The sequence below is a fragment of the Onychostoma macrolepis genome, chromosome 25 (assembly GCF_012432095.1).
Source record: "Onychostoma macrolepis isolate SWU-2019 chromosome 25, ASM1243209v1, whole genome shotgun sequence".
In the NCBI taxonomy this organism is placed as follows: domain Eukaryota; kingdom Metazoa; phylum Chordata; class Actinopteri; order Cypriniformes; family Cyprinidae; genus Onychostoma; species Onychostoma macrolepis.
Genome location: NC_081179.1, coordinates 10,435,366 through 10,450,329, shown reverse-complemented (window position 1 = coordinate 10,450,329; position 14,964 = coordinate 10,435,366). Strand labels below are relative to the sequence as shown.

The following is a 14,964-nucleotide window of genomic DNA, read 5'->3' as shown; positions in this document are numbered from 1 at the left end:
CTACACAAGAGTTGGAGGTTGCCAAGTACACATAATTTCAAGTAGGGAAACTATAGCCAAGCTACTATTTAGAAATAGTAGATTTAAGTAAACAGCAATGAAGCTACTAGTGTAATGAACAGTAGAAATAATTAAAATTATTACATCTATTCATATTAAATATTTCTTTTTAAAGATATATTTATTCAATATTTATTTTAAATATTTTGCTACAAAAAAATAAAAAATAAATGCAGAGACTTAAATCTGCAAATTACATTTGGAATCTGTTCCTGTATAAATTCAAACAAATTATTCATTCAAATGTTTTTTTGTTGTTGTTTTAATATATATATATATATATATATATATTATTATTATTTTTTTTTTTTTTATGTTCTTTTGTTTGTTTGTTTGTTTTAGGGCCTCTTTACACTTGGTATCAAAATACATCTTGGGTTACTGTGATTGTAAAAAACAAAATACATAAAAAATAAAAATAAAATCAATCAATCAATCATGCTTTTCGAAAATATGCCTGAATCTCAAAATACTTTAGACTCTGTTGACAATTTCAGTATTCTTGTGATACTATTATACTTAATATTTTTTTAAACTGATATTTTAAATCAGTTTTTATTTCTATTTTATTATTTTATTTATTTGAATTTTAGTTACAGTTTTACTAATTTTGTTGTGTTTTTGTCATATTTTATTGTATTATTTCAGTTTTAGTTGTATTTATTTTAGTACACCAAGTTAAACTAAATAAAATGGGAAATGTTGTCTTGGTAGCTAGCTGAATTTATTCATTTATTTTTAGATTTTATTTCAGTATTTGTTTTATTTCAAGTATCACATATGTTTTTTAATAGCTTTAATTTTAGTTACAGTTAGTTAACCATCTCGTTTAAAATGGATCAAAAACTGATGTTAATACAAGGTGTAAACAGGGTCTTACAGTTAGATACTTCCCAATACTGACATGCGCGCACTCAAATACGCATAGAATTTAATTACATGCATAAAATCAAATGCAAACACAGCATGTAGTTATGCAACCCTAATATCACTGCGTTCATTAAAAGTCAGAGCATTAACAACCACAAAAGACAAAAGCTTACAGATCTCTGGGCAGCTCTCACACTAAATTTACACTGCTTCTGATACATTAACACTTATCAGGAGTTATCCTCCCCTAACAGCCACCGCAGAAGCCTCCCGTTGCATTAATATTTCACAAGATTAATATTTAAACACATCAAATGGAATATGGAAAATAGCATATTGAACAGAACCTCATTAGCCCACAAGAGAGAAGCTAAGTAAGTTTCATTCAAAGTGCCTTTTTATTGTGTGTGAGAGTGAAATGGGAGGGGGTTCGGTTCAGAACACACACACACACACACACACACACACACACACACACACACACACACACACACTGGAGAGAAAGAAAACCTACCAACTAGTCTTTTTTAAAACTCAAAGCTTAGTTATGAAAGCTCTGTTCTGGCTAATCTAAAAAATATATATATATATAGTCAGAGGAGAGCTTTAAAAAATAAAATGATTTTCCACCAAAATTTCAGCTTTGAAAGTTGTTTTATAAGTGAATTACAAAACCTACTTTAGTTAATTTAGACGCTAAGAGTCTATTTCTATTAATACATGGTGTATATTTACTTAAAAAAAAAACTGCTTCCCATTGTATTATAGAAAACTATATAAATAAACATATTCAAGAGCTCACTAAGCCATTTGGCAATAACTATCATCTGCCGTTTAAAAATAATCTACTAAAAGAAGCACTAAACTAATGCAAAACAACCAATCAACTGTCTAGACTTCCTTTATAAAAGGCTGGATAGCTTTCAAAAGCAAGTCACAACTTTTTTGGCACGTCAAGCTTAGGGTCGTGGAGGAGACTTCATGCACACTGAGGAGGAGAGAAGCCAAAAAAATGTCACGCCGCAAGATCACAAGTCTGCCTTTTGCCAGAATCATCAACTGGGCTTCATTTGAGCAATTTACAGCATTCAAAGTGCTGCGTTCCTTTATGATTTATAATTTCTCTCCACATATTTTGAAATGAATATGAAAGCAGTTTAACTATGCTGTAAAGATATATACAAAACACCTGTTTAAAAAAAAAAAAAGTGGTTCAATAAATTAATTTTTTTTTAAATCAATAAATCTGTATTAATAAAGTAATACATCTCTTATTAAAATATAATATTGTGCATAAACGCAATCTAAACTTTAAAGCTAACTTTAAATCTTCTGCATAAATATTGATTCAGTATTATCTCCATTATATTGAGGCTGAAAAGGAAAAACACATCTAAAAGGAAGTAAACTTACGGTGGGAAAGGCATGATGCCCTTTTACATGTGGCGTCTTGCCAGATCACAGTGGAAAAAAAAAGACTTGCACGTTGTCATATATGACACTCAACAATACTTGTTTGCCTCCGAGCTGCCTGGAAACAGCTTGCTGGCTGCTGATGATGGCAGACCCTGGAGGCCACCAAATCCCTGAGGTAAAGGGAGGAAAACATTAGTAACAAGATAACAGGGGAGGTGAGGGCTCAGAGAGCTTTATCAAGGTTTCTTCAGGTACCTGGGCCTGTTCTCAACTCCTGAACCGGCATCCCAGGGACTGGTGACAACAACTGGGTGTTACAAATGAAAGAGCTAGTGCAGTGGGGGTGGATGTAATGGTGGATTATGAAGATGATGATGAGTTCAGTCAATATATTCATGATTATCGTATAGTTTGCCTTGCTATTCATATAATACCACAAACTTAAAGAGTAACAAGTAAATAGTCTTTTTTCCCTCTAAAACAATAGTCCCGCATTATAGACACAATCCCCTGTGAATAGCCTGGGATTAAATGCTTTGCTGCAAGACAAAATGCATATAGCTCACAGAACACCCCTTTTGGGATTCAAACCTATAACCTTTCGGTTACCTGGAGAAATCTTTTATTTATTTATTTATTTACTTATTTTAAATAACTGTTTATATTTTGTCAAAATTTACTTACGTTTTTTGTTTATTTATTGTTTGGTAGATTTTGTTTTGTTTCAGTTAATAACAGTTAAATAATTGTTTATATTTAGACAACATTTACTTGTGTTTTGTCTATATTTAGTTTGTTTAGTTAGATTTTGTTTTATTTCAGTTTAGACATATCTCACTGTCTTTTGTTATATATAACTTTATATTGTTTATTATAAATGTATGTTGTTTATTATATATAAATACAGACAAAATTATATGTAGACAAAATGTTATTACACTGTAGTTTATATTTTGTACTATATATGTTTTGTCTATATTTAGTTTTGTCTTTATTTAGCTCAGGGGTAGGCAATGTCGGTCCTGGAGTGCCGATGTCCTGCAGAGTTTAGCTCCAACCCTAAAAAAAACCCCCTCACCTGCCTGTAGCCCTAGTAATTCTGAAGACCTTGATTAGCTTGTTCAGGTGTGTTTGATTAGGGTTTGAGCTAAACTCTACAGGACAGCAGTACTCCAGGACCGACATTGCCTACCCCTCATTTAGCTTGTTTAGTTTATATTTTGTTTTTCTTTTGGGGCTTTAAATTGTATGCCTACAATTACCAAAGGTGACTTCAGTGGTACCGTGATGGGATCAGATTGCAATACCATGTTAATTTGATACATACCATGATACTGAAATGATCACCATATTCAAATTCATTCACCATATTTCCACAGTACTTCAAAGAATGCCAGAGTAAAAAAGTGGCATAGTACATGTCCAGAAAACTTTGGTATTTCCAAGATATCATGTCCAGAAAAAAAAATTATAATAAAATAGCTTGCAATGCCATGGGTTTGATTCCAAGGGATAGCAAAAACTGATAAAATGGGAACCTTTGCATGTCGCTTTGGATAAAAACATCTTCCAAATGCATGAATGTAAATGTAAAATCAAATAAAAATATAAAATAGCCAATACCATAGTACTTTCTGTTTGTGTCAGGAATACATAGCCCAAACAATCATAATGCATGCAACACAAGTCTACCCAAACAGTTCTACGGAAAACCATTGATAAGTGCCGTCATTAAGACACTGGGGAAGCTGTTAATCAGTGAATGCCATTCACAACCTGCAAGAGACGCTTAACAAGGGGTGAATTCTGCTGAGACTGTGATGGCTTCATTACACTGGCCTCACTTACCGTCTGGAAAAAAAATTAATGATTTAATGAACGAAGTTAAGAGTTGACACCACCGCAGCACTCCGGTGCTAAATCAGAAATAATGAACGAGCCATTAATGAGGGGCTGGGTGAGAAACACCTGATCTACCCCCTCTCCTCCTCCATCAGTCTATCCCTCCACCCTTCTCTAATAAACAGTCCACAGCTGAATCAGGGCAGCACCTTCACCTGCCTCTGCTGCGTTGAACCTCTGTCTATCAAGATACACCCACACGCACACTGTGCCTCTGTCTGCCACACTACTCCTACGCCGTGTACTTTTACACACACACACACACACACACACACCCCTTCACCTGGAAGATGAGCTATCTGTGTTATACTGTCTGTCAGGGAGGGAGAGCTTCTCTCGGGAGTGTGTGGGGGTCTCTCTGTCACAGTAAACCCCTGTCTGTCACACTCACAACCCCAGACGCAAACGCACACGAGGCACGCGGCAAGAGAAGCACAGCCGTACACACCTGTCAACAGAAGAATGTTTAATTTGAACAGGCCTGCCATTGTTTGATAAGATAATGACTAGGGCTGCCGTTATAATCATTTCTTACATTCATCTCCACTTCCGAATAATGAAGGTGAGGCCTGACAGTTCCAGAGATTCGCCAAACAATCATCAACAAGTTTTGAAGTAAATGTTTTGAAATGAGACAATAAACAAAAACACAACTAAGACAGGAAAATTTTTTGTGATTTACCATGCTGCATTGACATGCTTTACCGAGGGATTTGACTCAATATGTTATAAAAATAAAAGTAAAAATAATGAGCTATATGGTTCTTTGGAGATTTTTTTATAAGTTCTTCAGAACGGCATATTTGGTTTCTGGGTTCCTCACAGTCACAGCTATAATAGATGTTTGTTTTCTAATCTAATTTTGTGTCAGTAAGATTTTATTTATTTATTTTTTAAAAAGTATACTTTTCCATAAGGACACATTAAATTAATCAAAAGTTACAGTAAAAACATTTATGTTACAAAGGATTTCTATTTCAAATAAATGCTGCTCATTTGAATCTTCTATTCATCAAAGAATTTTGAGAAAGTGTATCACGGTTTCTACAAAAACATTAAGCAGCACAAGTATTTTCAACACTGATAATAAGAAATGTTCCTTCAGCGTCAAATCAGCATTTTTTTTTAAAAATCACAAAAATAAATGACATTTTAAAATATACTAAAATAGAAAATTGTATGAAAATTATCTTCAATTGAAATAATATTTTTGCAATATTGCTGTTTTTACTGTGGTTTGGATCAAATAAACGTGGCCTTGCTGAGCACAAGAGATTTTTTTCAAAAACATTTAAATATTCTTACCGACCACAAACATTTGAAAGGTAGTGGCCACAAGTTCAGTGGAAGTCTGTTCCCTTAAAGCTCACTGAGGTGTAGTTCATTTTTGCTGGAGAAAAAAAAACAAAAATCGGAATAAAACAGTCTAAGCTGGTTTGCTGGTCTTAACTGGATTAAGATAGTTTCCCAACCCAGCCAAGTTGGTGTGTCTATTAGCCACCTAATCGCTGAAAAAAATGCCCAAAACCTTTTTAAATCCTACCAACAAACCTACTTGGAAGACCGTAATTAAACTAGTTAAGACCAGCATAGGCTGGTTTAAGCAGGTTTTTCCAACCTGTCTAGGTTGGGAGACCGGTTAAGAGAAGAAAACCAGCTTAGACTGATTTCTTAACAGGAATCACATTAACTATGGATATATTTCACTAGCATTTGACAACCAGAAGGTTCTCAAGTTAAAATTTTGCTTAAAAAAAAAAAAAAAAAAATTTTTGTGAAACTTGTGAAATTTTACTGGAGACATTTGCTTGAGCTATAGTTCTTATAAATGCCATTTGGTTGGATATTTTGTTTTCTAATGCAATGACATTCATACCTTTTTAAGTGTGGCTTAGGGTTCCTTGTATCATACAGCCCGTGGTTCGATTTCCATCTAGCCAATGGTCTGCAACTTCCTGTGACTTTTTTTTTTTTTTTACTGTTGGGAAACAAATTATCTAACATTACAAAATCATGCTATTTTACTGGGTACTTCTTCCAAGTGTTAACATTTCCTGAGCTTTTATGATCTTAACCAGGCCTATTACACATAAAAAGGACATAATACCAAACATCAATTTAAGCACTTTTCTTATTCCTCCAACGAACCCATCAATTACGGCACTCTTTATCATGTGCTCCATTTGGGACACAACTTTACAATTTAGCACTGAGGCACCTCTTAAACATGCTTTCAAAGAGCTGCCGAAGAGAGGCATTTTTAACTTTTGACAAATAAACAATGGCACCCTCTGAGCCCGCTGCGCTAAACACCGCTCACCAGGCCCAAATTAAATGAGGAGAAAAGTGCTCAGGTCCTTTCCACCGCACCATGATTTTAAGGAGGGGAAAGCACACATTTCACACAGTTGCCTTTGTATGTAATATATTGTATCATGGCCATCCTGCTGGGCGTATTTCATACAGATAATGACGACGGCAACGAGAATATCTACGTGAACGAGTGGGTTAGCTAATTAATATTATAGCTAGAGAAGTGTCTCGGTACAGTTTGCGCCCAGCAAGGCGCTGCCTTCATGGGAAAAGCAGCACCATTTAAACAACAGGGTCCACGTCACCTGGAGAGCAATTGATACCAATTATACCATATCATAAAGTAACCCAATTTAATAGTCAGGGAACCAACATGGGGCATTTGGCTCATTTAGGAGACAACAGCAAAAGGATTAATTTCTAGTCAGTGAGCTGTCATTGTGTCGTGATGATAAATCCCAGATCCTAAACTTAAGGATCTGACTGTCACAAATAAGGCAGGAGATGAGAGCAATTAAGCACGACCTGACACCAGGAAAGTGCAGTAATTAAGTGCGTTATTGTCTTTGGCACTGCTATTTTAGTTTTAGTGGAGCTAAAGACGTTTTTGGAAAATGAACATTTTTGGAAATAATCAATACAAATTAAGTAAAAAATACTAGAGTAAATATATTTATGTTACAAAAGAGTTCTGCTGAATAGAAAGTTAAAGAGTGTTCAGTTTACACAAAAATATTAAGCAGCACAACTGTTTTTAAAGGTTGAAGGATCATGTGACACTGAAGACTTGAGTAAGGACTGCTGAAAATTCAGCTTTTCCACAGGAATAAATTACATTTAAATTAAATTTTAAAATATATTTTAAAAAAGATAAAGTTAGGTAAGAGTAAATAAAATAAAATAAAAATAAACGTTTCTAGAAGAAACGAGAGGATAATGAAGTTGTTTTTTCCCCCCCATTTTTAATCCTATGGAAAGTTTACAATAACCATTAAAAACTGAAATATTGAACAAAATTCTTTAGTGAATTCAAATGAAACCGGCTCCATTGTGAACGCCATAATCCACTCTTAATCTGGATCAGGGATTCCAGTCTGTTTTTTTACCCCTCTCCTGAGGCAGCAGTTGCCGTTCATCCCGTGCCTTTGTGTACGTGCCGGCCTCCTTAACGTTTTAGCAGGGCTTTGACTGGTTGAACTTTGATCTGATGTCTTCATTGAGGAGAACTGCAGGTTACCCATTCAAGATGCAAATCCTTTACCAGAGCCTATAGGCACTTTGTAAAAGAGAGAGAGAGAAAAAAACAGGGTGAGAGAGAGTGAGTGAGTGTGTCTCGTGGGGAGGGGGAATCCTGTGTGAAGTTGAAACACTCCGCACGCCCCCCCCCCTCCAAACACATTCACACACACACACACACACACACACACACGCACACACACACACACACTCGCGCTCTAATCCACATTGCAATATGGATTAAGGTAGGGGATAACCTTTTCTTAACGTGCAAGAAAGAGTACGGCAAGGACGAGCCCGGGGTGGGCGGCTGGGGATCTTCTCATAATAAAGCAGTGCGGTATAAAAGCACGCTCTGTGTCAGGCGCTTGTGAATGGGCCTCAATGCAGCCCCATTCCCAGGCCTGGTGGGGAGGCTTGCCAAAGCCTACCTAGAGCCAACTAAGCGTGAGTAATCCGTCCACGCTCAATGGACGGGGTGAGCCCCATTCAACTCTCTCAGAAGTTTAAGAGTTGATCAATTTATTATCTGTGGCGATTAGGGTACGGGCCCAATCACCTTCTTAAAGGCGGACAGTCCTGGAAGAAAAGAAAAGGGACTGTCAGCGCCGGGCTCTGTGTTTCCACGGCTAGCATCGCATAACTGAAGCCCTCTAATTGTGATACTAATGCGCTCGAAACCTCTGATTTGAAATGAACCAAGGCAGAAAACCGATTTCATGCTGTGACAGTTTATATATTGCCGCCGGTAGACAAACGGTCCATTGAATAGGAACTGTACCTTCTAATTTTGTTTCCGGGGGAGAGAAAATAATCGCTTTGTTACATAGGTAGAGAAAATTGGGCATAAAATCATTTAGCCATTTTTTTATTCTTACAGTCTGATGTGATGTTTTTAGACAGGAATTAGATGACTGAAAAAAGCGAATTCGAATAATTGACTGTTGTAATTACGACGCAAAAAAGGCTTTGTGCCTTTAACGGCTTGTAATGACAACTGAGTTAACAGAACGGTTAACAGAAAAATAAACTCTACAAGTCAAACAAGCTTTGTTGGCTAAGGATCACACCCACTCCAACAGTCACAAAGGGTGCAGTGGTTTGGGACAAATCTCAAGTGCTCTTTACACACACACACACATACTTCTTAGCACGTGGATAAACAGTTTTATTAGCTCAATCCACAATAGCCATCTTCGTCTTTTTTTAAAAGAATGTTAAACGCCATAGTAGACCAAACAAACGAAAAATGATGAAAAAAGAGAAGTGCGGTGAAGGCATGCCGGATTCCTCAGTGCAGTGATGAGGTAAACAAAGCAGGTGTAATGGGGCGTGGCTCAATTAGATCCCTAGTTGAGTAGTCAGTACACTAGCTAGGGATTGAACCATGTAAATATAGTTCCAGTGCACTGTGATGTTCACTTTCTAGAAAGTCCAAGAACACTCAGTAGATTTACTCACCAGAAACAATGTCATGTCACATCAAAATAGGACGAGCGCAAGTGTTAATCAAGACTTCTTTTCTGTCATTACCTTTATATTTTATGGCTGCAACAAAAACAATGATGATGGGTTAAACAGCACTGAAAGCTAAACATTAAAATCAATAAATTAATTAATTACCAGTGTCATTTCCACCACATCTCAAATTCTTTTTTTTCTTTTTTTTTTTTCAGTGGTGGAAATGACGTAGTGGAAACTATTATTATTTTCTTTGTCTTACCATGGTTAATTTCATAGCTAGCATTTTAAGTATTTTAAATAGGCACATTTAAATACTATTCTCACACTTTTTTGCATAACTTAAGAAAATGACAGATTGATTGGAAATGATACACAAAAATATTCCGTTCACCGGTGATATTTACCTTGATGTCTCATCTAAAGCTCCTTGAGTCTTCCTGGCAAACAATTGCACTAACTTTAGAGAAAGGGAAAGAAAAAACAATTAGCAATTTACTAGAGACACAGTTGTGCATTGTTGTGGAAATCATGCCAAAAAACAGTTTATGCTTTCAAGATACTAGAAATCATATTTTTATACTTTAAGTTGAATGTCTGGGTCTGGAAAAATTAACAGAAAACAATGTAAAGTAAATTAAAGACAAAATAAACGCAAAATGCACAAACAAACAAAAATCCATAGTATTATAAGTTACCTACGCTTAACAAATTTCAAGTTTTTTTTCTTTTTGTTATGGAGTATGGGAAATCAACCCAGTGATGCAAAATTGGGGGAAAAAATTACATTGTGTCACAGTGTTTACAGGATCAAGGCCCTTGTTAGTCCACAAATGCATGTTCATACTGATTCATGATATATAGAGATCTAGGCAGTCGAATGAAACGGATCCATAGTTTATCAAGTGAGATATTACCATTCTTTCTGGGCAAAGTGCTCATCAGTGCCTCGGTTCACATGTTCATGGCCCCGTATTTGACAGAGGTCACTGCCAACCCACAACAAGCCACCACCTCATTACCCAAACTAAATAACTTGATTCTCTCTATTAAAGTCATGTGACAAATATGCTACATATTCACATGGACTCTGCTCAAAAGCGAGGCCCCGATTACAGGCCCAGAGCGGAAAAGATTGTTTCATCGTCATTCTCACACTCAATTGACTGTGTGGTTATGTGTATGCGTGTGTGTCCTGGAGTCATTATGTGCAATTCAGGCAAGCACGTGGATGGATGTGTGTACAGAGCTTTCAATCATGTTTATGAGGGGCTGTTCGTGCATATGCGTGTCTGTTTGACTCTAAGCGGCTGTTTCCTCTGCAGTCAATTTATCTTAATGTGAATTGAATGTGCTAACAACTCCAGCACCATCAGACATCATTTCATATCAATCATCCTGTATTAGCCACACTGATCTACAACGGCCAGCATTCAGTACTTATGGCAACAAACAGATTTACTGTAAATTATGAAATTTATGTTTGGAAGAATAGCATAGAGGACTGAGAACACTTAGTAAGTTAAATTTTGATAGCTGGCTTCCTTGCTTGCAAACCCTTTAGGCATGACTATATTCACAATATAGCAGAACCTTGAGTGTATTGCTGGTTTTAGAAAATGGTTACAAAATTTAAAAAATTAATAAATTAATTCCACATCCCTACATAGGGCAAGCACTTTGGAAAATAAACTAACTAAATAAATTCATTCATTCTGCTTCACTACACAGGTCAGTATTTTGGCAAATAAATAATTAAAAATATATATATTTACTTATTTGGACAAATGGACAGATGGGTGGATGGATGGATGATAAATAATAAAAAAAAATTAATTCATTATTAAATTTAATAATTTATTTATTGTGCAACCTTCATAAGACAAGTGTTTTGGTAAATAAATACATTAATAATAATAATAATTAATAATAATAATAATGATGATGATGATGATGATGATAGTAATGATAATAACAATAATAAATTATTTAATTCATTCATTCATTCATTCCACAACCCTAATACATAGGACAAGAATTCTGGAAAATAAATAAAATAAATAAAATAAACCTTCATAGGACAAAAATTAACATACAAAAGTACACACATTTTAAATACAAAAATCAATCAATTAAATAATAATAGTAGCTATAATTATTATTATTATTATTATTATTATCATCAGTCAGAACACTGTACTGACCAATCAACACCCAGGACCACAACTATCACAATTCATAATAAAAAAGAAGTCATAAACCATTCAAAGCCATTACTGTGATTTTATCACTTTTAAAGGGTTTTTGAAAATCATTTCTCAAACATGAAATCCGATTCAATCTATACTTTGTAACATGTTGCCTGTTCTGGTCTCTCGGCCCCTTAACAAGGTACATGTGTTTGAGAAGATGTGTCAGAGCCCCTGGGACAAATCACCTTTCTAATGCAATAACAAAACAGGCCATTGTCTCGCAGATAACACCTTAAATTAGCAAAGCCACTCTTCTTAACACCAACACTTCCTGATTAGATCTGTGAGGAGCTGGGGGCCAATCAGAGGGTAGGACCATGGGGCATTCCTTTGTGACATCATTAAGGTAATGTGTGGGTAAAGGCTGATTTGGATCCCTGGGCTGGTCACTGTTGCAGATTGCCGGTTAGGAGTGTTTGTCTGTTTGGGGAGGAGAGGAAGGTGTGAGAGTGTATGTGAGGGGCTGAATTCACCTGTTGCTTTGGACCCTTTGCTTGTTGACGCCTCTTGGGAAAGAAAAGAAGTCACACTCTCAAGAAAAATAAATAAAATAAATAAAAAATCACATTGGTCAGGTCTAATTTGACGAAAAAGGCAATCTCTTGGGTCAGATCAACCTGTCAAGGGGGGAAAAAAACTCTTTGCAAACTCATATATGACCATATCTTTCTCAAAGACATCTCCGCTACACGATATTCCTCTCAGACCAGCAGGAACTTTCCAATAAAACAAGGTCAGACACACAAAATATGTCCGCAACATTCTTAAGCGCCTTTAGATCCATGGAAACCTTCCCTAACCTTCAGTGTCTCTGCATTCTGCCATGCAAAGGAATGGGAGGCCTATCAAAAACAAGCCAACATCCTGCATTGGATTCCCGCCCTCCCCATTTATATGGAAAACAAAGGTTTACGCCTTGACCCCACCCTCCATCAATCAAAATATTTACAATGGCCTCCCATCTGTCCGCTGAACTGAAGCGGCCCGGGTGCCTCTGTTCCTCTTCCCATTAATGGAGGGCTTTTCCTGGAGAATCGTGGGTTTGTATGACCCCCTGGCTGTAGTGAATGCTCAGGGAGGTCATTAAAACCAGCAACATCACCGAGCTGTAATGACAAGCAGAAGATGCACTTCCTCTTTAGTGGGATTCACTGACTTGGCTGGTGGCTTTTCGTTATACCGACTCTGGTAGTTTTGCTCCAAAGGCCAGATCTGGATTGAAAAGTTCAGGAAAAGGTGAAGGAGTGGATTGTAAGGAGGAACCATTTTGATATGAAAATATGACAAGAAAATAACACTGAAAGACATTTGAGTTGAAGCTGAACAGTGAATGAACACCCATAAACTGAAGCCCTTTGTTTATGGGTTAATTAACTCACCCAAACATGGCCCATACATATGAGAGTACTCTAATATATACACAAAATAAATGTCATTTTACAGCTTATATCTGCACAAAATGACGCAAAAACAAGTCAACATGAACTAAGTTACTCGCAAGTCAGAATATTTAAGTCATGTGAATACGCTCTTTCCATAGCAACACGCTAAATAACGAATGAATTCAAATTATTTTACAGTATATTACATATATTAGAATAGCGTACTCGTTATAATGTTACCTTGAGAGTTTTCACATGCTTTTGGTAAATGTTGATACATTTGAATACATTAAAAAACTCAATAGATGCGGTTTAAGTCAATGGTTCTCAACCAGGGAGCTCTAAACTAAAATGTTAATAATCAAACAAAATTCATCTTTCAGCAGAACTCAGATTAAAATGAATGAATATGACATGAAATACTGATATTTTCTCATTAAAGGACAAAAACTATTACTGAAACAAAAAACAATGTAAAACGAATGGAAAGCTTCTTGGTGTCACAAAAGTTGCCTAGGAATGAAACCGCAATTGATAAGCTTTGTGTCGCATGTTAATGTCTAGCCTGACAGACTGGAAATACAGCTAACGCACACGTACTTCAGCATGAAATACGATCAGTTCCACGAGAACTCATGTTTTTTCCCCCCTCCAGACCAAGCCTTTCAAAATAACAGAATCGGTTACAGTAAAATTATATTTTGATATGCTATGAATGTCTCTTCATTTGCAGCCCCAAACCCATTTCGATTCAGCCTAAAAACAAAAGGCACTGTCTGCCTCAACATCACTTTGCCCCCAGACTTGCTGATTGTTCAACTATCTGCCATTCAATGATAAAAGTGCCACCCAAAAGCATGGCTTCCCTGTTTCTCCCTCCATCCCGCCTTTGTCTCCAAAACGGTGTAATTTCAGAGATTGAAGTCCTCGCCGGTGCCTTCATTCCCCTGCTCTGACAACAATAGGACCCAAGTGCTTTCAGGAATGATGGATAAATTACTAGGTAGTAAAATATTATATCTAAGGTAGGTGATGGGTCCTTTTCTGCAGGGCTTGTCTCCATCAGTCTCATGGCACTGAAGGTAATTATAGTCTGTTGGATTGTCTCTCTCTCGGCATGGGAGAGCGCTCTGCTGTTTGTCATGAACTCATCTCGCCGAGCGATAGGACAGTAATGGTTTGAATTAACATCTGTTGCCTGGCTGGCATTGTGAAAGGCAGTGACAGCTCCACCACTGACCTTTTCTGATTATTGACCAAAAAAGTGAACAATTAGCTCCCCTCCCACGGGCCAATAGCTTAAATTACAATGTATATTGTATGTTTGACTGAAAGACTGTCAATGGGCTCAGATGTGTGGTTTATTGTGTCGTTTCATGATATTCATTTGGTCATTTACAGGCGGCGGTTAAAACCTGTTATTTGGTGGTGGACTGGCGGTATGACATCGATGGGTGTTTTTCTGAGGTCAATAATGTGTTCCAGCACATCAAAGCCTGATTAGATCATCGAAGCGGCTAACAAATATCAACAGTAGCATGCCACAAAACATAAAACTAAGCACATAAAACTTCAGTATGTGTAGTGGTAAATGCTTATAGTAGATCAATACAGGTATGAAAGTGGCAACTTAAAGAAATATCCTTGGTTCAGTACAATCTAAACTCTGAAGACAGAATCCAACTATCCCTTCGATTTGTGTTCAACTTAGAACATTCCTTTAAAGCCAGATAATTTTGGCCAACCTAATTTTGACCGGTTTGGAAAAATGGGGGAAAACCACTTAAAGGGATAGTTCACCCAAAAATGAAAAATCTGTCATTAATTACGCAACCTCATATCATTCCAAATCTGTAAGACCTTCGTTGATCTCCGGATCACAAATTGAGAATTTTTTTTTTTTTGTTGATAAAATCCAAGAGCTTTCTGACGCTGCATAGACAGCAACGCAACTGACACGTTCAAGGCCCAGAAAGGTAGTAAGGACATCATTAAAATAGTCCATGTGACATGAAAAGGTTCAGTGGTTTAACCGTAATTTTATGAAGCAACAAAAATACTTTGTGTGCGCA

General features: G+C 36.5%; 1 long non-coding RNA gene across 3 annotated transcripts in view; it reads right to left on the bottom strand.

The window, feature by feature from the left end:
• LOC131534889 (uncharacterized) overlaps positions 1-14,660 on the bottom strand; it is a 16,307-nt gene extending 1,647 nt beyond the window's left edge. The window contains exons 1-3 of one of the 3 annotated variants that reach the window (XR_009269456.1): positions 9,666-14,660; positions 6,125-7,837; positions 5,553-5,638 (exon numbers count right to left, since the gene is read on the bottom strand). This is a non-coding gene — a long non-coding RNA (uncharacterized LOC131534889). Of the gene's footprint in view, positions 1-5,552; positions 5,639-6,124; positions 7,838-9,665 lie in introns of those variants that run through there. The other 2 variants (XR_009269454.1, XR_009269455.1) reach the window with 2 other exon arrangements.
• Between the last annotated feature and the right edge of the window lie 304 nt (positions 14,661-14,964).